The sequence below is a fragment of the Dendropsophus ebraccatus genome, chromosome 6, assembly GCF_027789765.1.
Source record: "Dendropsophus ebraccatus isolate aDenEbr1 chromosome 6, aDenEbr1.pat, whole genome shotgun sequence".
NCBI lineage: Eukaryota > Metazoa > Chordata > Amphibia > Anura > Hylidae > Dendropsophus > Dendropsophus ebraccatus.
The window spans coordinates 85,064,575-85,091,749 of record NC_091459.1 but is presented as its reverse complement, the minus strand read 5'-3'; the positions used below and the strand labels follow the sequence as shown (position 1 = coordinate 85,091,749).

Below are 27,175 nucleotides of genomic sequence, written 5' to 3'. Positions count from 1 at the left end.
AAGGAGCACAACACCGCTCACAATGATGGGTGTTGTGCTCCTGTTTGTGTGTTTTTTGTGTGTTTCTCCCTTTTTGTTTTTCAGATATCGGTATCCTGTGGATTACGTCGGATTCCGTGGACTACGTCGATGACCAGCGGTTGTTTGGTGTTTTTTTTTTTTATAAAATGGTCAATGAGGAGTGTGGGGGTGTTTTTATTTGAATAAAAAAATGTTTTCACTTGTGTGTTGTCTTTAATAATAATTATAATAATAATTTTTATTTATATAGCGCCAACAGACTTAGCAGTGGAAGCCGTCTAATAGACGGAATCCATTACTAAGTCGGGGCCTAGTGTTAGCCGGTATAAAATGGCTAACACTAACCCCCCATTATTACCCCAGTACCCAATGCCACCAGAGGTACTGGGAAGAGCCGGGTGCCAGTGGTCCCGGAGCGTCAAAATTGGCGCTCCTGGAACGGGCGGCAGCAGGCTGGTAAGATTTAGGCTGGGGAGGGCCTAAACTAATGGCTCTTCCCACCCTGGTGTTACCAGGCTGCTGTCGTTTGGTTTTTAACCCGGCTGGTTATAAAAATAGGGGGGACCCTATGCGTTTTTTTTTTTTAATAAATAAATAATTTTAAAAAAACGCATAGGGTCCCCCCTATTTTTATAACCAGCCGGGCTAAAAACCAAGCGATTGCAGCCTGGTAACACCAGGGTGGGAAGAGCCATTGATTTCAAGCCCTCCCCAGCTTAAATCTTACCAGCCTGCTGCCGCCCGGTCCAGGAGCACCAATTTTGATGCTCCGGGACCACTGGCACCCGACTCTTCCCATTACCCCTGGTGGCATTGGGTACTGGGGTAATGATGGGGGGTTAGTGTTAGCCATTTTATACCGGCTAACACTAGGCCCCGACTTAGTAATGGATTTCGTCTATTAGACGGCTTCCACTACTAAGTCTATAAAGTAAAGAAATAAAGACAACACACAAGTGAAAACATTTTTTTATTCAAATAAAAACACCCCCACACCCCTCATTGACCATTTTATAAAAAAAAAAACACCAAACAACCGCTGGTCATCGAGGTAGTCCACGGAATCCGACGTAATCCACAGGATACCGATATCTGAAAAACAAAAAGGGAGAAACACACAAAAAACACACAAACAGGAGCACAACACCCATCATTGTGAGCGGTGTTGTGCTCCTTACAGTATGCAGCATCTTTACAGATCGCTGCTTACAGTCTGGCCCCCAAGGGGTTAAGGGAGGATGTATTGCATCCCCCTTAACCCATTGGGGGTCAGACTGCTCCCATCCCAGCAAGGAAGGGGTTAAGTGACCCCCCTTCCTTGCTGGGAGGGGTGCAGTGCAGGGGAGGGGGTGGGGAGAGCTCTATACTCACCCCGATGTTGTCTCTTCACTGGTCCGCAGCACAATGAAGTCACTGTGCTGCGGACCAGCTCATTATATGTGCGCTGAGCCGATCAGCCAATCAGCCATATAATTCTAAATGTTTCTTCTAATAATGCTATTGTGATAACATAATTAGAAGAAACATTTGATGTTTTCATTAAAGTAAAGTGATGATTAGTACAGAAAGCTCTATTGCCGGCAATATGAATTAACGGCTTATGGAGCTTCCTGTACTAATTAATATTTAATTAATAAAACACATTTTCGTTATAATAAAATCTGTTTAGTTGTTCAATAATTTAATTTAAACGAATACATCATTGTGCAATTAAATATACTGTCAAAAAATAAATATATATATAAATATACATTTATTTATATATGTATTTATTTTAAAAGTATATTTAATTGCACAATGATGGATTCGTTAGAATTAAATTATTGAACAATGAAAGGGACTTTATCACAAAGAAAATGTGTTTTATTAATTTAATATATTAACTATTAGAGGCATCGGCATTCGGCATCATTGCCGGCTATTTTTGAAGTACTCCGTACGGACCGCCTGTCAATCCACGGCCGCATTTCCAGCCGCAAACAATGGTCTTGTTCATTTTTTACGGGTCTGTTTACGATAGGGCCGTAGATTCATACATAGTGTGCACTGTGCAGCCGTATATCGTATACTTTCCAGCGTACGCATGAACCGGAAAAATCCGGCCGATGATTTACCGCCCGCAATACAGCCACACAGATACATAGTGTGAACCTAGCCTAAAGTTATATAACTTTGTAATGTGTGTTATTTAGTGAATAATTGTTTAGCGCCTCACTGTCCCTTTAATAATGTCAATAGATACGAATGCAATTTGGATCATTCACAGTATATATAGAAATGCAATCATGATCACACTTATGATCGTAATTACGTTCACATTAACAACTTTTCAAGTCGAATCATCACTTGTCGTTTACTAAACAAGTACCTAAGCGATTATATAGGTGTAAATGGACCCTACTGCAAGACTTTGGGCCCTATTCCACCGGACAATTATCGTTTGCATAATCGTTAACGATTAACGATTTCAAACAACAGCTATTGCGAAAGACCTGAAAACGTTCACTCATTTCCATGGAACGATAATCGTCACAGATTAATCGTACAGATTTATATCTACGTTAAAAAAAACGGATGCGTTTTGATCCCTTTTTTTTTATTGGAAGTCAATGGAAAATCAGATTTAAACGAATGCACAGAAATGCATCCGTTTTTACATCTGTTTTCATCTGTTTTTTTATACGATTTGGGGGGAAAAAATGGATGAAAAATACGTAGCGTGAACCCAGCCTGTGTCTGAGAAAAGAGCTAAGTCAGTCTTAACCCAAAGTATAAGGCAGCTCAAGACACCAGTGTGGCACCAATCCAGGAAAGACGCGAGATCCAGCACCAAACACAAGGTGTTCATCCGCTGTACAGCAACAGTCGTGCCCAAATCACAATCAGTGTGTGGGGCCACACTTTAGGGAACAGACAGTTCAACATCATTATAGAAGCAAATCTTCTAGCAACTAGCATGCAAGTAAAACTGCTAGAGTAAAATAGAATGGTCACGGCTATATTGCTAATTCACATGTAAATCGCATGGTCGTTGTGAGGTTAACCAGGTTATACAAATAATGTCAAGAACAACTTACTTAAATGCATTTTAGAGCAAGGGAATAAGCCAGGATGGGCAATTATACAGATAACATTGCATAACATTACTACACTTGCCCTTAGCTAAAAGGCCAAGGCACGATTGCTATTAGATCCCCCTGAAAATGTAATTATTGGCAGTTATCTGAAGGTAATGACATTGCTGTGATAAATGTATAGCAATATTTTCCTTTCACCAGTTACTGTTGTATTTGATATGTTCTCACCTCAGAGGAAGATGCGGATGTCAGTTTTCAAGATAAAGCTGCCATTAATGTACACATCAAATATGGAGATAAATACCACTTAATCCTGCCAAGCTGTGACTGAGAAGTGGTGTTTGCTCTCAATTTAAACTTGGCCATGGCAATATCACAGACAGTGTTCTTTTTCGTAATGCCAACATTACTTCTAAGTTTAGTCTTTAAAGTGGATCTGTCATCTCTAACAAAACCACATTTGTGACTTTAAGACATGAAATAAGGATTTATCTAGGTGTCTGTTCTATTCTGTGCATCCATTCCTCCTCCTTAAGTAGTAGACTCCCTTTTCTTCCTGCCGAATTATCTCCCTTTCAATTACTTAGAATATTTCAAACATTATAGGCTGACAACCAGTAAGGGAGAAATTATTTGATATAAAATAGCTAAAAATCTGGAGGGCATGTACAAGGATGGATTCTTATACATGTAATCTCAATAGCAATTGTAATTCACCAAAACTTAAGTTTAATTAAATGTGCATCTTTAGCCATAAATGCTCTGCAAATTCAGTGGTCTTCAATATTTTTATATATCTGTATAAGAAGCCTCAGCCTCTTGGAGGACATAAAAGAGCAGTAGCGAACAGTTTAAGCTGTAAATTAGGCCCTAGGTTGAGATCTCCTTCATCATCAATCCCACTGCATAGACTTGTATTGGCAGCATGTAAACTGATCTCTCAGTGACCTGCTAGTCTATTTTGTAAACACTGGATTTTTTAAAGTTAATGATAGCTTAGCAGGGGGAGGGAGGAAAAAGCTTGATGAGAGGATAAAGAAGCATTTTTTGGTGATATGTTTTACAAACTTTTAGAAAATTTCTTGTATTGTTAAGCTAAGCAAGGTTGGTAACATCTAAAACTATGTCTATAAATAAGATTTGGAGCTCTAGATCAGAACAAAGCTCTAAGTTATATAAATGAATTAGCAAAGTATTGTGGATATAAAAACAACAAATTATCACCAGGTCAATAAAGATTTGTACAATCTCAATGTATATGGCAGATTTTCTATAGCTTTAAATTTTCTATAGCCAAAAAATATTAATGGCATGCAATAGTTAACAATTAAAAAACCTTAAAAGTATATAAAAATGTGATAAATTACAAAAAATTCATAACAAGGCTAAGTTCACAGGTTAAAAAAAGCTGAAATTCGTTAATATTCGCAAAACAAATCTTAACGAATTTCAATAAACGAATTTCAATAAAACAGCCAAACTATAGTAGCTACAGTACTGTGACTATTACAGAAGGGCAAATTTATTAATGAATGTACAAGTGTAAAAAGTTGAAAAAGTATTAAAAATTGGAAAACCACAATTTAAAAAAAAAGTCAGCCAGTCAGTCATCCAATTTCCACCATGGACATTGGTGGAGCAGCGGCGTAATATCAATTTTCACCCAGTTAAGCAGTGGACATTGGTGAATCAGCGCCATATAATTACCTTTCTTCCATGGACATAATTGGACACTGGTGGATCAGGTGGTAGCGGGGCAGGGGCAGCACTCGGACTCTCTTCAACCCTGAGAGGCCTCGGACAGACATCTGGACATGGCAGCAGAAGCACTTGAACTCTCTTCGACCCTGAGGGGCCTGGGAAAGACATCTGGACGTGGCAACAGAAGCTCTCGGACTCTTTTCGACCCTGAAGGGCCTGGGATAGACATCCGGACATGGCAGGGGAAGCACTCGGACTCTCTTCGACCCTGAGGGGCCTGGGACAGACTGTTGATTTTAGTAACTGTAGTAAAACTTTCCTTTTTTCATTAAAATATTGGAGAAATTAAAGAAAACCCCCAATTTTTAGACCCTCAGAACCTAATTTTTTTTTAAGTCAAGTAAAATTACTGTAATCCGACAGTTGAATGGGCCATCCAATGGCCAAAAAATGGAATTGAAAACCTAGCCAATTGGGATACCCTAAAATAGACCATAAAACCCCACCAGAAAAAGAGAAAAGAATAGAGAAAAGACCACATTCAAGATGGCATTACTCTGTTATTGATTCGACAAAGTGCAAGACACAACCCACACATGCATCTCTTGGAGTATTTAAGCTGTCTCCAGCTTAACTGAATAGGCAAGAGGTATACCCCTGATGAGGTTAGGAGTGACTGTCCCACCCTCACTTTGGTCACCCCCAAAAAATGTCACCTTAATGGTAAATCCACATTTCGCTTCAGGGCTGCTGCGTAAAACCATCGGTGGATCTTTATTCCTGTCAGTACTATGCAGACTTTCAGTAACTAGGTAGTTACACATTGAACTGTGTATTATCCAGCCGACCCATAGTGTTAAAAAGTGGCAGAAATACAGCTGCGCATCCGCTGAGAGTTTTGGGCAACAGGAACCAAAAAGCAACTATTCATGGATGAATGCACTATAAGGTCAGGTTCACACTATGTGAAACACTGGCTGTGCTGTGACCTGGCCGGGTCACAGAACGGCCGGTGTCAGTGAAGATAATCTTGTCTGGTACTGCAGTACTGGCCGGATAATCTTCATCTGTGCTGAATTGTGCCACATCCCAATTCGCCATAGCCGACAATGGAGAGTGCGGCCGGAGCGTAAATCCATGTGAATTCACTTCACAGAATGAAGCGAGTTGACAGTGAGATTCACAGCAAATCTTGCTTCGCTCATCTCTAATTATAATTACAGTGGTGCCTTGGATTATGAGCATAATTCGTTCCGGGACTGTGCTTGCAATCCAAATCCACTCTTAAACCAAAGCAAATTTATTATTCTGAATAACACATTAAAAAATGAAACAAACATTCAGAAACAGCAGAATATGTGATATTATAAGTTACTGTACAGTAATGGGAGGATGGAAAATGCAAGGGCTGACAGACTGCAGGGAGCATGAAGGCATGAGCAGGGCAGATGTGGGCACATACATGCAGCATACTCTGTCCAGGGAGAGAGGGGTTACAGCTATGAAGAGATTATCTACACAGTCCTGTCCCCTGATGCAAGCCCCAGCCTGAAGTGGATCTGCCAAGATTTGGAAGGTGAGGGAGACTTCCTGGGTCAGAGAACAGTGCTGTAGACCACACTATGCAGACCATGCCCCTCCCCCACTCGGGCTCCCACCCAGTACAGGGAGCTCTTACACCAAAACAATGCTCTCAAACCACAAAGTCACAATTTTGAAAAACTGAGCTCTTAAACCAAAACGCTCTTAAACCAAATTACTCTTAAACCAAGTTACCACTGTACTAAAATAAAAATACATATTTTTGGTTTAACCAGGTGATAATATTAGTAATCCAAACAGTACAATAAGGTAAAAATTCAAAGGATTCACTTCAATAATTTGCTGATGAATATTTTGCCACCAATTTGTCAATTCTATACTAGAACGGTTAAGTAGAATCCGGTGATTGAATGAGATGTAAAGAAATTTCCTTCATCAGGTCAATGCAATGTACAACACAATCATCGTCATCAGTTCCTCCAAGCTCTATCACATTCAAATGAGAATAACTGGAAAGATGAGATGAGACACATGATCTTTACCCGCTGTATGTAATTGCTATGTTTCTCTGAGCGTCCAGCATTCTTTACATGGACCCCTGTGAGACCTCTCCCGACCTTTATTCTGTAGTTCCATCACTAAGTGTTTTTGATCTGTAGATTTCTTAAAGAAGGTACATAAAGTGATTGGGAGAAAATAAAAACCAGCCGAAGAAGTTGAAGATGATTGAATGAGACACTGCATTTCCGTATCGCTTGTGGGTGGCGAGTAACTCTAGATTATGCATTTCAACATTTGTCCCATTCAGGAAGTTTATTCTGTGGTGATTGCAGAAGACTGAAACCACATTTTCTACCTGGACTATCATGAATATTAGATGACGATTTATCTTAGACTGCATGACTTCATTTTTCAGCAGCGCATCAGTATGCATCACTTCCATGTTACCGAAGTCTGTGTAATATATACGAATGAGAGTACATTTATTTAATAAGTAACATTACATAAAGCGGTTGAAATACTTAAAGAAAGTACTTATGATCTGAGTTGTTGAAGACTACAGAGTAGAATAACAGCTTATAGTTGTCTCCTTCCTTGTCCTTACTGCAATCTTCAGAATGATGGGGTGTCGAGTCCACCGTTGCGGTGGATATAGATGAAACCTTGACAGGCACTTCATCTATATCCACTCCTGTCAACTGCGGAGACTGAACACCCAACCATTCTGCGTAACCTGCCGGGACCCAGTGGCTCTGGATCCCAGCAACCTAGGAACCTGTGGCTTCTCCAACCTACATTACTTTCTCCACTGAGAGAGTATTTAGATGTTGTGCTCTTAATACTACATCATAAGGTGAGCAAATCCAAGTGCCTTTGTTTTCATCACCTTTCTCCCAGATTTCACCATATGATGCCTGCATATGTCTTTTAGCTTTTCACTGCGTTACTGCAATCAGTGGAATGTCGGATGATCGATTATGGGTGGTGGTGACCTTGCCACTGATTTTTTAAACAAGACAGTGAGTTACAAAGGATACTGGAACAGTCCAATCTGTAATGCCATAGGGTTCAAGATAAAATGACTCAAGAGTTTTTAGACTTAAAGGGGTTGTCCAGTGTGGGGGCACTTTTTTGGGGGACTGGGGAGGAGGTGGCTGAAATAAAAGACGTCCACTCACCTCCCCGGTTCCAGCGGCGGCTCACTCATCCCCGGTTCCCGGCCGCTCGGTCCCCGGTTCCCGGCCACTTCCGGGTGTCTGATGCCGCCCGAGACGCTACGTCTCAGGGCCGCTCAGCCACTCAGTGAAGGAGGCGGGATCCGTGTGAAGTTCGCTCAGATCCCGCCTCCTTCCTCCCCCCCCCCCCAAAAAAAAGTGCCCCGACACTGGACAACCCCTTTAACTAACTTTTTAGCTCCTCCATCATTGAGGGCCATGTACAAATGGAAAAAATTTAACCAGGGTACAGTATACAAAGAGCCATAATTTTGTAGGGCCCTTTTACATTACCCATAGACTGGGCAAGGTCAAAACTAGAGATGAGAAACACTCATCTAAACGAAGTAAAACGCTTTGTTTGATCTGCGCTTAACTCATCAAACCTTTCAGCCCTGCTCCACTCCCTGCCGCTCCTCCCAGGATGGCAGGAAAAGCTGGATCCAATCCTGGGAAACCCGGGGTGGAGCACCAGGGAGCTGGGCAGCGCTGACAGGCAGGCGACTTGATGAGTAGAGCGCTGTTCAAACGAAGCACTTCACTTTTTTTACATGAGCTATTATTTTTTTATTCCGTGAATCCCCTTACAAAAGTAAAGATTTAAAAAGAAAGGTCAAGGTTCTTACTAGGAGTGAGAAATAAAAAACTAAAAGATTAACTTGAATTTACATGGATAGTCCATATTATGTTGAACAAGTCCTGTCTGGGTGTCCAGTTATAGACCATGGACACATACTGGAAGAACAATGCAGCACTCCCATCTTTAGAATGGAGCACAGCTTAAAAAAGGACAGAATGATCCAAAATACTTAGTCAATGTGTCTTGTCTTAGATCACTAGCTTTTAAGGGTAACAACTATATTGAAATGCTAAAGGAGTCTGAATTCCACAATCCTAAGGGGGCCCGATCTAATAGAACACATACATTTACTTTCCTACACAATTACTCATCTCTGTGTGGCTATGATGTATCTGTTTAGTGATTAGACAAGCTTGTTATCTCTTTTCTACGTATGCTTCATGGTCTTTTACATGCCACTAATCTATACCAGAAAATAGCAAATACAATGTCCTTTAAAATAATCTAATGGGGTATTAATTGAGCAACTGTCCTAAAGGTTACTTTTATTCTGATGTTTGTAATGCAATTATTTAGCCTTTCTATTTTGCCTTGACCTTGCTTGAAAAAGGGTATATTCCAGTCAGCATAATGCTTTATCTTTGAAAGCTCCAATCAATAAGGATAATTAATGATGCCTGCTGCAATGATAGGCTCAGCAATCATTAGACCACATTAATCCGAGCAGTCAGACTCAGGTCAAGGCCATTTAAATCATTTACAGTGGGGCGGGGAAATTCAAATAAAACAGCAATATACATCCAGGGACATAACCTTTCTCCCCATTTAAAAGTGATTTCTATAAAATAATGAGAAGTGCGAGGGAAAACAACGCTGGGTCTTATACAATGTCAATGCAATTCCTGGGAATCTGGGCAGAGGTATCACCATGTCATTTGGATACCAAGCTCCACAGGCAATTAATGACACAATGTTGACAAGATTACAAACTGCAGCTCAACATGTTGTCAGACTAGAATGAAATACATACATTCCGCAAATGGGGCTCGGAATTTCTCCGGAGAATATTAGGCTGGAAAGACCTGCCCTTTTCGATGGCTGTCTATATGGTATGGTTTTCTACATAAATAGGCTGATACTATTATGCACACTTGAAATTCTTTGCCCAATTTTAGGCTTGCTTCTGCAGCTGTAGGACACTTTTCAAGCAATTGTTGAAGTTCATGTTATAACAAGTTTTTTAGCTGCATAATTGAAAAAGTTATCCTGAGGAAAATCTTTACATGTACAAGTTCTCAGGGGGGTATTACAAAGTAAAAAAAAAAAAAAAGTACTTGTGTTGCTAATCCCCCACTGGTCCGATTGCTCAGAGCGTTGTATTATCTATCCCGACAAATACTACAGCAGGGTACTATAACGTTGGCCCCTATTCACTTAAGTAGGAGCCAAGGCAGCTACACTAAGTATGGCGCCAACTGCTTCCAACTCCATTCTAAGGCTAGGTTCCCACAATGTACTAAAGATCGCAAACAATGGCCAGAATTAATGTTCATAAACATTAATTCCTGACAATGGCCGTTGTTTGCGATCTTGTGGAAACATAGCCAAGATGCAGGTGCTTGGCTGGAGTGCTGGGTGTTTCAACTAGTTCCAACCATGATCAAAAAGAGTCGGACTTATAAAGGGCTCCTATGGAGCGCACTCTTTTTTTTAAAACTAAGAGCGGGGAGAGAATGCACTGCAGCTGTGGTCCTCTTCCTGCTCTGTACAAGTCTGAGCACTCAGGCCCTGACCGATCAAAACTTTTGATGTATCTCTATGAGATGTCAAAAGATTTTTTTATAACGACAGGTACACTTTAAGGCTATGTTCACACTATGTAAGAGACCGACTGTTCTGTGACTCGGAACGGACAGTCTCAGAAAAGATCATCCCAGCCGATACTGCAGTACGGGCCGGATGATCTTTGCAGCCGCAGAATTCTGATGCGGACGCATCCATGCACGCCTGCATCAGAACTCCCCACTGCGTGCTATGGAGCGAGCGGCCGGAGCTGCTTGCTCCATAGTGTGCACTGACATGTTTTTCTGCGGGCGCTATTCAATGAATAGCGGTTGCAGAAAACTGACCATGTGTATACTCTGACCATGTGTACACGCTCCGACCGGGATCCCATAGACAGCAAGGTAACGTATACTTTCATAATAATCACGGCTGTTGTACAACGTGGTTTTCCATGAAAATATACGTTGTGTGAACATAGCCTAAAGCTTTATTGTCACTTTAAACATTTTTGATTAGTTGCGTTCTGGGTGCTTAGAACCCCACCAATTACTAGACAGCCACGGGGTCTGACTACCCAGACTCCAATTCAAAACTTTTGGGTGACATAAAAAAGTTGTGGATACAATAGCACCAATTAAAAGTCTATGTGGCAAAGTAGAGATCAGATGCAGGTTAGTTAGCCAACAATCCCATTGGTAGGCTTTTTTTTCCCATAACAAATGTGAGGAAAGACTTTGGCTTCATCTGAAGTAGCGCACAAACCTTCAAATCTTTATTGAGTAGTCATTTACCTACATGCTTGGTCAGGAGCGTAGCTAGGATTCATGGGGCCCCATAGCAAAAAACTGTATGGGGCCCCCCTCCCCTACACACACACATATATAGTGGTGCCTTGAATTATGAGCATAATTCGTTCCGGGACTGTGCTTGTAATCCAAATCCACTCTTAAACCAAAGCACATTTTCCCATAAGAAATCATTGATATGCAGACAATTGGTTCCACACCCCAAAAATAATGATTTATTATTCTGAATAACATGTAAAACTAATAAATTAAACATTCAGAAACATCAGAATATGTGATATTATAAGTTACTGTGCAGTAATGGAGAGGATGGGAAACACAAGGGCGGACAGAGACTGCAGGGAGCAGGAAGGAATAAGCAGGGCAGATGTGGGCACAGTATAGCAGCACTCTCTGTCCGGGGAAAGAGGGGTTACCGCTTTAAAGAGATTACCTCCACAGTCCTGTCCCCTGATGCAAGCCCCAGCCTGGAGTGGATCTGCCATGATTTCCTGGGTCAGAGTACAGTGCTGTAGACCCCGCTATGCAGACCATGCCCATCCTCCACTGGCGCTCCCACCCAGGATAGGGAGCTTTTAAACCAAAGCAATGCTCTTAAACCAAGTCACAATTATGAAAAACTGTAAGCTCTTAAACCAAAATGCTTTTAAACCAAGTTACTCTTAAACCAAGGTACCACTATATATATATATATATATATATATATATACACTTAGTGATGTGGCCAAAAGAAAAATTCTCTTGTGGCTAGAGGCAGAATCCTATGGTTATATACATAGGTGCAGGAGCAGACTACCTTTTGCTTATCCCTTTATCTACTGCAGTGTGTAAGTAACCCAATGCTCTCTTACATGCTGCAACACAAAAAAGGGTTAATACAGAAGACAATTAGCTCTCTCCTTTTCTTCTCCTGCACTGATAACCCCTGACCTCTGCAGGAGCTCAGAGGTCATCAGAGTAGTCAGGCAGAGAGCTTATTGTCTTCTGTATTACTCTTTTTTTTATTTTGCAGCATGTAAGAGAACACTGGGTTACTTACACACTGCAGTAAATAAGGAGTTAGCAAAAGGACACAGGAGGCTCTTATCTTCCCTGGGCCCCTCCTTCCACGGGCCCCATAGCAACTGCCTTCTCTGCCTCTATGGTAGCTACGTCACTGTGCTTGGTTAAACACAAAGATTTTTAAACTACTTGGGATGCTGCCAAACTCTTCCCATGCATGTGTGACATGTCAATAGTTTTTTTTTTTTAAGTGACAGACATGCTTTAAGTTTTGGTGGTCATGCTGAACTGATTTTGGCAAAACACCAAAAAAACTATTCTATTTTCTGCCATAGCCCATCTGCACCAAGTGTTGAAGAACTGTAGTATATAAGATATCATTTGACACATCACAGCTAAAGTGAGCTTTATTGCCACTGGCTTTATTAGTAGAAATATTGCTTTTTCAGTAGTCCAAATGTCTGGTCCCCACTCATGCCAGGAAGACACTCGGATCCAATGATTTGTCACTTCTGAAATAAAATGAAACATATATTGATGCTTCTCTCATACTGCCAGAATTATAGTGCATGTCATGGGATTAATCTGTATGCATAACACACAGCTCCACCTTTTTCTGGTATTTTACCAACTCTTTGCCTTAATAAAGGACCCCTATTACAACAGGGTTCCTTTAAATTCAACAGAAAGCAAACTGGAGTCTGCTGCTGAATAGTTCTAGTTAGTTGAATATCCCTTTGAGATTTAGCAAAGCATGCAACAAAGAAGAAGTACGTTGACGAAAAAGACAATATATATTTCCAAAGTACCATGCTAATGGACGCAGTATTATTTACACAGAATGATTAAAGTACAGTGCAAAACCAAGAGATAAACTGACAACCTTGACAATAACCAAGAGCTCGGAGGATTCAGATGGCTCAGTGAGCAGGGTCCAACCACAATCAAATAAATAGAGTAAACCACCACATACTACATGTAATCAGAATATGAGAAGATTTTTTAAATATAATCAATATTCAACATTGTTCAAGAATCCACACATATAATTCATGATTCATCAATGTAAATCTATAGTATAAGTAATCAGGGTATAGATCAAGTTCCTAGAGATATCCTAATGATCTAGATGTTAAGGTCCCAATGGACCTTCGTCCATTGATATCTAGAATATGGATGACAACATATTAATATAACACAGTAAAAATAAAAGTGCAACAAGCAGCATGGTAATTATATACTGTTACATATGAGAAACATATATATCTTTCTCTATGAAGGGGTATTCCAGCAAAATGTTTTTTTTTTCTTTCAAATCAACTGGTATCAGTAGGTGCCAGAGATTTGTAATTTGCTTATATAAAAAAAATTCCAGTCTTCCAGTACTTAGCTGCCACTCTATGCCCTGCAGAAAGTTTTATTTTCTTTCTAGTCTGACACATTGCTCTCTGCTGCCACCTCTGTCTGTGTCCAGAGCAGTAGCAAATCCCCATAGAAAACCTTTCTTGCTCTTCTTGCTGGAGAGAATGCACCACTTCCTGCAGGACATACAGCAGCTGATAAGTACTGGAAGACTTGAGATTATTTTAATAGAATAAAAAAATTACAAATCTCTGGTACCAGTTAATTCAAGAGAAAAAAACTTTTTGCTGGAGTACCCCTTTAAAAATTAATGGAAGAAAAAATAAAAGGTATACCAGTTATAGGTAAACTAGAAGACCTTCAGGTATCCTATATATAAATACATTGGTCCCCCAATTTACACTATTAAATTGGTTTCAGGACAAACATTGTATGTTAAAAACATTTTATGTTGAGACCAAAATTCAGGAAAACTATTAATTGGTTCTAAAGCCCCTATAATGCCATCCTAAAATGAGAAAAAAAAATAAGAAAGTAAACAGATAACTAATATGGATAAAGCAAGTCCTTATATACAACAGTCAGATGGAGCTACTGGAAACTGTGAATTATTTTGTATTTAGAGGACTGGAGCATTTTAGGGTCCTGTACAGATCACACAATATGTAGCCGTCCTCACTTGGTGCCAAAAGAAGGTACTCATCCTGGCACAGGTCCAGCAGTAGTACAAATGTAGTAAAATGGCCACTTTTATTGGTTGATTATCTAGTTGTTCACTTGTACCATAGATCCTGACAGTCACAAGTTACAATGGTCTAGTAAGGACCATTGTATGTTGAAAATATTGTAACCTAAGGCCATTGTAAGCTGAGGGACCACTGTATGTATAGCACTAGAATTATGGAACAATCAATCATATAGTATACAACAGTATGGCTAAGCATAGGGGCATAATTACACTTGGATGAGCAAGAAATAGTAGTAGTAAAAGCAAAAAGCTATGAGAAGAGAAGAAAAGCATGAGTTAAAATAGCATAGCGAGAGGATGATATAGGCTACTTCTTGCTATAGATCAGGGTTGGGGAACCTCCGGCCCTCCAGCTGTTGCAAAACTACAATTACCATCATGCCTGGACAGCCAAATCTAAAGCTTTGGCTGTCCAGGCCTGATAGGAATTGTAGTTTTACAACAGCTGGAGGGCCGAAGGTTCCCCATCCCTGCTATAGATGTTTTCTGTGGTTGTGTTCTGGGTTGAGTGAGCAGTGTACCAGTACCTGTCATTAGAAATAAAAACGTTTTCCATGTAAAAAGTTTTGAGTGTGTAAAAGTCTGTGCTGCTGTGTTTTCCTCTGTCTGCTCTGTGTCCGTGAGACCTGGACGGCTCCATAGATTTACATTGTGCAGCCATCCAGGGCACATAGAGCCAGGAGAAAACACACTGCATGCTTCTCCCAGCTTGTTCTCCTGATTGGTTGTGGTCTGAACACCTACAACCCAACCGATCAAAACTTTTAATATGATCATTAGCTGTCTATGGTGTTGCGGAAAATTTCCAAGTTTAGTGTTTGGGAACATTTGTAGCCCCTATAGACATTGAATGAAAGTGTGGCCCATAGGCTTCCTTCAATGTTGACCTATACTACACATCTGCAATCACTGCTCCCCGCTGTTGGGTACGTAGGCATGGAGGCAGTGCCGTAACTCATGTAGTCAGGGCAAAATGTTGTACCTACAGCTACAAAGGGTTCTAGAGGGTTTATAAGGCTTAAAAAACCTGACAAGTTGCCTTTATTGAGCACGTAATAGTCATTTCACTTACCTGTAAGAAAAATAGTTCTTAAGAGGCTTATAAATATGGTGTATATTAACCATCAATATTCGGATGAATTGTATTGTATAGTATATATTATACAGTTAAATAATAGAAAAAACATAAAAATAAATAAAGAGAATACAGACCTGACAAATTATTGCCTTAGCATAAAAACTTAATCCAGTGGAGGCGCTACACTATTTTACTGCTCTATTCTTCAGAGCTTTTTTTTTTTTTTTAATAAATTCCAGTGTTTGATGCTGTTTAACAGAGCACCTGATAACTGATATAGCAGGGCTAACATCTGTTCTATTATTTCCAAAAGAGCCTAGGTGAACGTAATTCTATTCACATAAAATATGCATTTGTTCTTGACTGTCAAGTACCTCTATTATTTTATTAAAAAGTCAGGGAAAAAAGAACATAATCAGACTTCATAATTTATGTGTGACATTTTCATTACAGAAAACTTTACGCAAAATCGAAATCTAAAATTTAATTTCCTGTGATGTTTAAATTACTTACTAGCTGGCCCACATCCAAACATTGTCATTATTTGAGGTCCCATATGAATCCTATTAAGGATATGTTTAACGGCTGCCAAAAAGAACCAAGGAAAACTGCTGTACAAAACCAAGAAAATCATATTGGTGTCCTTTGTGAGATCAGTTGCATGTACGGAGACTTACTCACACAAACTGTAATCTTTACTTTATCTATTTTCACATTTTTCACATTTTATGCCATGACGACGCTCTTCAGACATTTATCATACAGGTAGCTGGGCCATACATAGCAACTCTCAAATGTAATAAGGCTTATTTGATTTCCTATTGACTTTTAGTTAACTCATTGCAAAATAAACTGAGCCTCATACTTGATAATTAACCTCAGTCTAACCCAATGTTTCCAAAGAATTATTTAATTTGTAGAACATAAAAAAGGGATAAAATACTTTGGAATGTAAATATTGATGTCTGTGTATCAAGGAGGAAAGTGGAGGCCAAAAATAACTAGAGCTATCATACTACCAGGACATTTCCCTCTAAAATAAAAACGAAATTACTTGGAAATATAATTCCCTGAAATGTTGCCTGTGGGAGGTATTCTATTCTCAGTCATGCTTGAGTTATCTAACAGATGCTGGATTTTCAAAGGTGACAACCACTAATGGCTGCCGCTAATGGATTGATATACATAGTTATACCCCACCACAATACTGATTTGCACACCATTCGGGATTTGTGAGTATATATATATATATATATATATATATATATATATATTTAGGCTGTTTATGATTGTATTATTAACACGTATATAATAATATTATATGGAATGTCTATAGTAATATAACATAGACCATATAGCAGTAGTACAGAGGGTGTGTACTGTGGTGTTATGATGGATGTTTAGGGTGAAATTATGTGGGTTGTTTACAGAGTTACAGTTGTATTGCATGGGATGTATATTACAGTATTATGTGACCTGTTTACAGCGTTATTATGCTGGCAGTGTACTGGTATTACAAAAAATAGGGAGGCCCCGATCCATGATTTGCTCTGTGGTGCAAGGCAGTTGTCATGTGCTTAATTTTCACAGTAATAACTTCTTCTTCCTCCACCCTGCATGATTGGTGTACAAGGCTCACTACTGGCAGCCAATCATGTAGGGCAGGTAGGGGTGGGGGAGGTAGGAAGTGTACATGCTGCAGCTCAGCACAGCTCCTTTTTGATACATGAGCTTGGAAGGAAAACATGGTTTTAAAACTTTGAAAATAGCACATCCATCATTGTAAATCTAAAATAACGGAACATCATTTAGCTGTCTGGCCTCCCTCCCCTGCAATAAGGGCTGTTGGAACATTATTCAAGTTTAGGTGGACTAATTGGCCTTTGGGTGCGGCTTAATTGAAAAGTCCGTTGAACTTAATAGTAAAAATGGACAAAGAACAGTGAAAAAAGAAAAACTGTGTGTGAACAAGTATCAAAAATTGTCCACTGCATGCAAAAGGCGTCTAAAAATAATTGTCATGATCATTATTTTGACGTCCGTGTCACGGCCGCGGCGGCTTCCCGTGTCCCGGGTTGCCGCCGCGACCGCCTCCTGTCCCGTGCAGCCGCCGGGGTCCTTGTGTAGGGACCCGGCGCTGCAGCTGCTTCGGCCCCTGGGGCGCCTCACCTCTCCTCCGTGCATGTCGCGGTCTGTGCCGGCCGGCGCGCGCGTCCCCGCCTCCTAGGGCGCGCGCGCGCCGGCTGTCTCAGATTTAAAGGGGCAGTGCGCTCCTAATTGGTTAGTGGCACCAATCACTCCCCTATAAATCCCAGCATGCCCTGTCCTTAGTGTTGGAGCCTCTACATGCTTCCCATAGCGTTTGGCCCAGCTCCCTGTTGTTCCTGTGTCCTGTCCGTTACCTGGTCCCAAGTCCCTGTTCCTGAGTCCTGTCCGTTACCTGGTCCCAAGTCCCCGTTCCTGGTTCCTGTTCCCCTGTCACTCCACCTGTTCCCGTGTCCAGCCTGTCACGTGCTCTCTCATCTGCAGACTATTGCCTGTGCCATCTCCTGCCACGCCTCGCCTGCCGACACCAGCAACCAAGCCAGGGGTAGCGACCTGGGGGTCGCCTGCCGCAGCAAGTCCATCCCGCCTTGCGGCGGGCTCTGGTGAAAACCAGCGGCCCCTTAGACTCCGCTCCCTGGTGAGGTTTGTGCCATCGCTGGTGCCGGTCCAGTGGATCCACTACTCCAGGCGTTACAGTAGGCTCCAACCATGGATCCCGGCGAGGTGCCTGATCTCCGTGACGTCGCCAGAGTGGTCACTCAGCAGGCGCAACAAATCCAGAAACAGTCGCAGCAGATCCAGCAACTCACTACCGCCTTACAGCAGCAGACTACTGCCCAGCGCACACCACCTCCTGACGCTTCTTCTTCACTCCGACTGGCTCTCCCAAGCAAGTACTCTGGGGACTCTAAGTTGTGCAGAGGATTCTTGACTCAGTGCACCATGCACATTGAACTTTTGAGTAGTCAGTTTTCCACCGAACGCTCTAAAGTGGCTTTCATCATCAGCCTATTGGAAGGTAGAGCCCTGGCCTGGGCCACGCCACTGTGGGACCGTGATGATCCTGTTGCTGCCAATCTCCGGGCCTTCCTATTCGAGTTTCGCTCCGTCTTTGAGGAACCTGCCCGTGCTTCTTCAGCCGAGACTGCTCTCCTCAACCTCTCTCAAGGCAGCTCCTCTGTTGGTGACTACGCCATCCAGTTCCGCACCCTGGCAGCTGAATTGGACTGGAACGAGGCCGCCCTATTGGCCACCTTCAAGAAGGGTCTGTCTAGTCGAGTGAGAGACGTGCTCGCTGCCCGAGACCTGCCTACCTCCCTGAACGAACTCATTCTACTGGCCACCCGAGTTGATACTCGTTTTTCGGAGAGGGAGGAGGAGGTTCGGCATGAACATCTACTAAGCCGTTCCCGTCGCCATCCCCAGCTGGCGCCGGTTTTCCAGAATCCTGACCTTTCGATGTCCCAGCCCTCTCCTGAGATTCCTATGCAGGTGGAACGGGCTCACCTGACGCCTGATGAAAGAATCCGGCGCCTGGAGCGGAATCTCTGTCTCTATTGCGGTGGTTCCGATCACTTCCGGCTGGGATGTCCCCTACGTCCCCAAACATCCGGAAAATGCTCGCACCTAGGTCCGGTGGGACAGGTGTCCCTAGGTGTGAATGCCACCTTTCCAAGTCTGTCTATGCCAGTTTCCATCCGGACTCCCTCAGGACAAAATCATCAGACTACTGCCTTCCTCGATTCTGGGTCAGCAGGCAGTTTTATTGCGGCAACATTGGTCCAAAGATGGCGGCTACCCGTGACACGACTAGCCAGGCCCCTGACTATCTCCTCGGTCACGGGCGAAATTCTTACCGACCGTGTGTACTACCAGACCGCACCTTTAGTCCTCCAGGTGGGTCCTTTACATCAAGAAGAGATATCCTTCTACGTCCTGCCCCATTCTTCCCCCGCGGTCCTCCTGGGACTCCCGTGGCTGCAAGAACATGCCCCTCAGCTGGACTGGAGAACCGGGGAGATTCTCAGTTGGGGTCAGGACTGTTCCAACCAGTGTCTCAAGTCACCTCAGACCAAGTGTACTATGTCGTTTTCTGTCCCTACCAAGCCTCTATCCGGCCTACCGGCAGAAGACCAAGACTCGGCGGATGCCTTCTCTGCCGAGGTGTACCCTCTCTCCGTACCCAAGACTGAGGTCATGTCCTCTCACCACCGGGAGAACTTACAGAAGGACCTCGTCCACAGACCCACATTCCCTTGCCACGTTTTACCGCCTGATCGCCTAGTACCAGTCGTCACCTCCTCTCTTCGGAGAGTACCCCCCGGAAAGACTCATGTTCACCCTGCGCTTCGAAGAGGTATTTTGAAGTGGGGACATTCCTCGTTGGAGGCCGGGCACCCTGGAGTCCGTAAGACCGGCCAACGGATCTCTCGCCACTACTGGTGGCCCAGTCTATCCCAAGATGTCAAAGACTTTGTGGCTTCCTGTGCCATTTGCAGGCAAGAAAGAGGGGGAGGCCAAAGGGGGGGGGTACTGTCACGGCCGCGGCGGCTTCCCGTGTCCCGGGTTGCCGCCGCGACCGCCTCCTGTCCCGTGCAGCCGCCGGGGTCCTTGTGTAGGGACCCGGCGCTGCAGCTGCTTCGGCCCCTGGGGCGCCTCACCTCTCCTCCGTGCATGTCGCGGTCTGTGCCGGCCGGCGCGCGCGTCCCCGCCTCCTAGGGCGCGCGCGCGCCGGCTGTCTCAGATTTAAAGGGGCAGTGCGCTCCTAATTGGTTAGTGGCACCAATCACTCCCCTATAAATCCCAGCATGCCCTGTCCTTAGTGTTGGAGCCTCTACATGCTTCCCATAGCGTTTGGCCCAGCTCCCTGTTGTTCCTGTGTCCTGTCCGTTACCTGGTCCCAAGTCCCTGTTCCTGAGTCCTGTCCGTTACCTGGTCCCAAGTCCCCGTTCCTGGTTCCTGTTCCCCTGTCACTCCACCTGTTCCCGTGTCCAGCCTGTCACGTGCTCTCTCATCTGCAGACTATTGCCTGTGCCATCTCCTGCCACGCCTCGCCTGCCGACACCAGCAACCAAGCCAGGGGTAGCGACCTGGGGGTCGCCTGCCGCAGCAAGTCCATCCCGCCTTGCGGCGGGCTCTGGTGAAAACCAGCGGCCCCTTAGACTCCGCTCCCTGGTGAGGTTTGTGCCATCGCTGGTGCCGGTCCAGTGGATCCACTACTCCAGGCGTTACAGTCCGCGGTGATAACGTCCATTATTCAATACATTGTGTGCATTGGACGTCCGCCTATCCATTGACTAGAGATGAGCGAACTTGCCGGATTTCTGGTTCAGTCAGGTAAGGTGCGGCAATAACTGACTTTTTTTTAGAGGGGTAGTGCGGCAGTAAAGAATTATTCACAGAATAACACACATTACAAAGTTATACAACTTTGTAATGTATGTTATGTCTGTGAATGGCCCCCTTCCCCGTGTCCCACCACCCCCACCCGTGTACCCGGAAGTGTGGTGTGCTATAAATTACCTGTCACGTGCCGACCCCGTCTCCGATCTTCAGTCAGTGACGTCTTCTTCGGCCGCCCTGCCGGCGAACAGCTCCGACTGTTCCGAATGCCGGCCGCCCTCTGCAGCGTCATCTGATGCTCAGCCGCGATTGGATGAACATAACTGTGCTCAGCCAATCGCGACTGAGCAGCTGATGACGCGGCCGCGTCATCAGCCCCTCAGCCGCGATTGGCTGAGCACAGTTATGCTCAGCCAATCGCGGCTGAGCATCGGATGACGCTGCAGAGGGCGGCCGGCATTCGGAACAGTCGGAGCTGTTCGCCGGCCGACCAAAGAAGATGTCACTGACTGAAGATCGGAGACGGGGGTCGGCACGTGACAGGTAATGTATAGCACACCACACTTCCGGGTACACGGGTGGGGGTGGTGGGACACAGGGAAGGGGGCCATTCACAGACATAATATACATTACAAAGTTGTATAACTTTGTAATGTGTGTTATTCTGTGAATAATTCTTTACCGCCGCACTACCCCTTTAAATTGCAAAAGCGGACGCCTTTTCTCTCTTTTTGACGTTGTGCGAACATAGCCATACTCTGAAAACAGGATATGCGAGTACTTGGTCCCTTATGATGTTAAGTATCATTCCTGTTACGTCCTATCTCAGGCCACATAAGATATTAGCCAGTGACTTACAGTACTTTCCATAGGGGCAGACCACTTTTTTCTATGGAACACAACCATTCCTCACCTAAACTGACATGTTTTAATTAGTATGGGGGTGGCTGGACACCCTGATTTCCCAGCAAGTTAAAAGAAAAAGGTCATGAAGGTACAAAGCCACATTAAAGGGGTTATCCAGTGCTACAAAAACATGGCCACTTTTCCCCCTACTGTTGTCTCCAGTTCAGGTGTGGTTTGCAATTAAGCTCCATTTACTTCAATAGAGTTTAAAAACTCCACCCAAACTGGAGACAACAGTAGGGGGAAAGTGGCCATGTTTTTGTAGTGCTGAATAACCCCTTTATGATTGCTTCCACTGATAGTTTGCTGTCCCATTTTGTGTATGCACCACATGAGTACATGCCTAAAATCAACATGAATTCAGAGATTCTAGTATCGACTACCTGCTTTGTAGGATTCAAGTATACTTTTGGGGGGAGATTTATCAAACATGGTGTGAAGTAAAACTGGCTCAGTCGCCCCTAGCAACCAATCAGATTGCACTTTTCATTCCTCACAGACTCTTTGGAAAATGAAAAGTGGACTCTGATTGGTTGCTAGGGGCAACTGAGCCAGTTTTACTTTACACCATGTTTGATAAATCTCCCCCTTGGTTCCTATAAAGAGGATTTGTCTCCACTCCTGATACGTCTGCTTTATTAACCCCCTTCCTGCCACAGCAATTTAGTTTCTCCTGCCTCACCTTCCAAGAGCCATGATATTTATATTTACTAGATATTGTATTGTAAAACAACTAAAAAGTGACATTTTAGGGGAGATTTATCAAACATAGTGTAAAATGGAACTGGCTTAGTTGCCCCTAGCAACCAATCAGATTCCACCTTTCATTCCTCACAGGCTTTTTGGAAAATTAAAGGTGGAATCTGATTGGTTGCGAGGGGCAACTGAGCCAGTTCCATTTTACAAAATACTTGAAAAATCTCCCCCTCTGTTTTTTGTTTTTAACAAATAAAACTGCCTTTTTTGTTTTTGTTTCTAACTACCCTATCCTGCAACCCTATATCTGTCAACTTAAAGCCCCCCAAGGGAATATGAACAAGCAATCGCATGTACAATACACAGCAATACTACTGTACAATACTACAGTTGACCTCTCCAATAGTAAATGCAGCAGTAGTAAAATGGCAGGCACATAGGTCCTTGCTAGGTTACTGAGGTGCCAATCAGAAAGCAGAGGAAGGTAGCACTCACTTTCTAACCTCCTTGATGCCACAGTCTCTATTGACCACTGCATCTAGAGGGTTAAATAGCTGGTATCAGAGTTATCGCATATCAGGAATGGGTTAAATACTTAGGTACCCCATAAAATAACAACTCTGGAGCACAATTTCTTAAAATGTGGTATTTTCCAATTCCCATTTTCTTTCTCCAGAAAAACAACGAATAGTGTGACATCTAGATGTTACCATTACTCCCTCCCTACTGCCCTGTTTTTTAAAAACTCAGTTTGGTCTGTGTACAGACGTACCCTTTTGGTAAAGGAAATTGTGATACTCAGCTGTACGCCTTTGCACCTGCACCCCAGCAGAGTAGTTGTGTTTTCGCATGTTTAGTGATGATTACTTGACCTCAGGGGCGTAGCTAATGTCTCCTGGGCCCTGGTGCGAGAGGTCAACTTGGCCTCCCCCCCCTTTCACGACCAAGTGATGCTACTGGTAGGTGTATATATATATATATATATATATACCGCAAGACAGATATTACCAATAACACCAGCATATAGGAAGATAAAATATTATTACCATACATATTACCACCATACTGTTACTGACCAAATCCTGTATACTGAGACCAATATTACCAATAATACCAGTATACATGGGGGAAATATTTCCGCCACACCACAATCATCAGCACCATATTGTTACTGACCAAATCCAGTATACTAAGACCAATAAAACACAGTACCAGATAACAAGCAACAAATATTACCACCACATACTGACTAACACCACCACATACTGACTAATACCAGCACATACTGGCTAACCCCACCGCTGCTACTGACTAATACCACCACATACTGACTAACACCACCGCTGCTACTGACTAATAACACCACATACTAACACTACTGCTGCTACTGACTAACACCACCACATACTGACTAACCCCACCACTGCTACGGAATAAGATCCACTTTAAAAAGATCACTTTCACCTCATCCAGTCATATAGAGGTGGACGCAGCTCCACACAGGTTGTATACACCATATACATTACAGTGCAGTTATATCAGGTGACTCACAGGGGATGTATTCTTCTCCATCTGCCCTGGGCCATTATGAGAACTTCTCCGAGCCACAAATCCACAGAATCTGCCAGACAGACATATTAGACTCCTCACTCTGGCACCATCCTCATCTCTTTACACACAGCACATCTGTAATGGCCCCTTTACACCCTCATGATCCCTTTACACCCTCATGATCCATCCCTCGTGATCCATGGGGGGGGCAGTGCAGTGGCAAGGGCGGGCCCTTGCGGGCCCCCCTCGTGGCAGGCTGGGTCGCAGCGGCGACCGCTGCGAACCTGGTAGCTACACCACTGCTTGACCTGTAAGCAAGGTTGCTCAGTTTCCTTTATAGTACAGTATATGCTGCTATTCCTAATAGGAATTTATGGGGTACCAATGCTTTGAAAAACAGCCTAGGTTAAATGTCCTCTGTACTTTTTAGTGCTTTCCATGTTGTACACACACAGTATACATATTTACCAATATACAATGTTTATTTTGCCTTAGTTAAAGGGTTATTCACCATTTTTTTTCTTTCAGATCTACTGGTCTCAGTAACTGACAGAGACTTGTTATTTACTTCTATTTAAAAATCTCAAGTCTTTCAGTATTTTTTAGCTGCTGCATGTCCTGCAGGAAGTGGTTTCTTTTTTGCAGTCTGACACTTTGCTGTCTGCTGCCACTTCTGTCCGTGTCAAGAATTGTCTAGAGTAGTAGCAAATCCCCATTTAAAACATCTCCTGCTTTCAGACTGGAAAGAATACCACTTCCTGCAGAACATACAGCAGCTAAGTACTGAAAGACTTGAGATTTTTTAAAATTTTATTAGAAGTAAATTACACAATCTAGCACTAGTTGATAGAAAAAAAAATGGTGAACAACCCCTTAAAAGTATACCAAGAAATTACTAGTTTTAACTTTACCATAATTGCTAAAATGACTTCAGGCTGAAGCTTCTGTTTAATTCTTCGCAGACACTGTATACGAGTATAGCAAAGCTGATAAGATTACAATGTACTAAGAAAAATAAAAATGGAAATTGGAAATCAAATATCTGACTTTGAAATAGAAGACCACAGAAACGTTTCGTGGAAGAGGCTGCACTATCTATTATGTAGCATGTCAAAAAGAGAACTGTATGTTATTGACTTAATATGAAAGGCTTATTTACTTGTCATGAAATAGATGTCAATGCACATCCCCATCTTTATAAAGTAACCACTATGTGGTCTAATGACAGGCTCAATGGACCATAGGTTACTGCAGTCTATAAATTACAATGCAACTATGTTCTTTCCCAGAAAAGGATCATTAAATCAATGTCAGTTTTACTAGGCCAGCATGTGCAGAGGATGGATGAGAAACCCACAGACGATGAAGGCCCTTTACCAAATATTGCAAACTATGACATTTCTATGGCCTGTGCAGCAGCATAGTTGGGTTAGCTGTACTTTGATTAGAATCTATCTACTATGCTAATGTGACACTTTGCTCACTCTATGTTTTCTATATTGTCTGATGTATTATGCTCAAAATCACAACTTACTTTAATTATGAACATTGAGATTACATGTGCAAACATTAAAAACCTTTTAATGAAAATCTTAAATTGGAGGGTTTTCTATAGTAGTCCAGACAGATTGCCATATAAGTCACAAACTTCCTTATATCTAGTTTATTGTGAGAAGAGCAAGAGGGTATCTTACCAATTAGTGGTGCTGTGGAATCCCTGAATTTCCCTGAATTTCCTTCTCCACTCCCCCACCATTTAATCTCTCTTCTACACAGGCATCAACGCACCGGGTGAGAAGGCCAGCATCAGACCTTGTGGGTCCACCAAAAATCAGCTGAACAAGGGACAGTAGGGGGCGCTACCACTGACATCAATGTAAGATATCTCAACACAAACAGAATGTTTAATCAATTGCTATAGATAAAATATTTATTGTCATACATACTATTGATTTTTCGTGGGACAAGTTTTCCTCCACTTTTTTGTACTTTTTTGGATAAATGTTACTTCCATCAGCTGTATAATCATCTCTAGCTCCAAGATTGATCCGATCCGATCTTCCTGGAGTTGCCCTTATTACCTTACCTTAAAGCGAATGTACTATAAGTTTTGCTTATGGACAGAAGAGCGCTGGTACGGAGCCACATTATAGAGGGGCAGGGTTTTTCTCCCCCCCCCCCCCCCCCCTCCAGTGCTTCACTCCTGGCTAGTGCCTGTGAATAGTAAGCACTGTACACGGGAACCAGGCCATGGTTCAAAGAAAGGACCACAGTACCGTCTTTCCCGCGCTGGCACTGTTCTATCCATGGACAAAACTTAAAGAGAATGTACCTAATGGTACGTTTGCTTTAAATTATAAAATGCCATTACCTTCTGGATTGCTACTAGGAAGCCAATAAGAACCTGTATCCCATGCTATTACTGCTGGTTGTATATACACATGTGAGACATACACAATGAAATATTATGTTAGCATATGTACCATCTGTATTGTTAAAAGTGGGATATAGACTTGTAATAGTTAATTTATATGCAGATATATGTTGTTTGTGTTAATGTATTTTTTCATATAACACATATATTTTTTTTTTGTTATATATAAGATCTTGTCCTTCAACATCCAGCAAATTCTTTGCCCTATACATCTGTCAGTAACAATAAGCAAAATTGCTTGTTCCTTAATTGAAAGAACATAAACCACTGTGTTCCAATGGAGGATCTAAGAGGCAGCTGTGAGACCAGTGCTGTTCCCACTAGAATAATTGGCTTATACTTCACACAGCAAGTCAACATCTTTCAATAAACAATTAGGTTGCATAGAAATGTCTGTAGATATTTTCTCACATAACAGATTGTTTTTACATTGACTATATTTATTACTATGATTATTCATTGTAAATGGTTCTGTTATGCTGTTGTTGCAGCCTGTGGAGGAATTGTAGATGGTTTATATGTTGTGATGCTGATATGGACTAGTATCAAACATAAGAAACCAAATCATGTTACAGAATCTTTATTTGGTTATTATGGTGTTGGTAAGCATTGACTATTTTACTTTTATATAACAGATTTAAAGCAAATGTACCATCAGGTACTGTACATCTCTTTAAGTTTTTTTATATGAACAGACTGGTGCCATAACCGGGATGCCGGCCTGAAGCACTGGTGGTAGGCCTGCCGGCCCCCTGTGTGATAAGGCCCCCTTCCCTCTGTGAT

At 42.6% G+C, this 27,175-nt stretch overlaps 1 protein-coding gene across 1 annotated transcript in view; it reads right to left on the bottom strand.

Annotated features, from left to right (window-relative positions):
- The window catches only part of LOC138795231 (uncharacterized), a 168,117-nt gene that overhangs the window by 69,611 nt on the left and 71,331 nt on the right, over window positions 1-27,175 (bottom strand). The window lies entirely within an intron of this gene.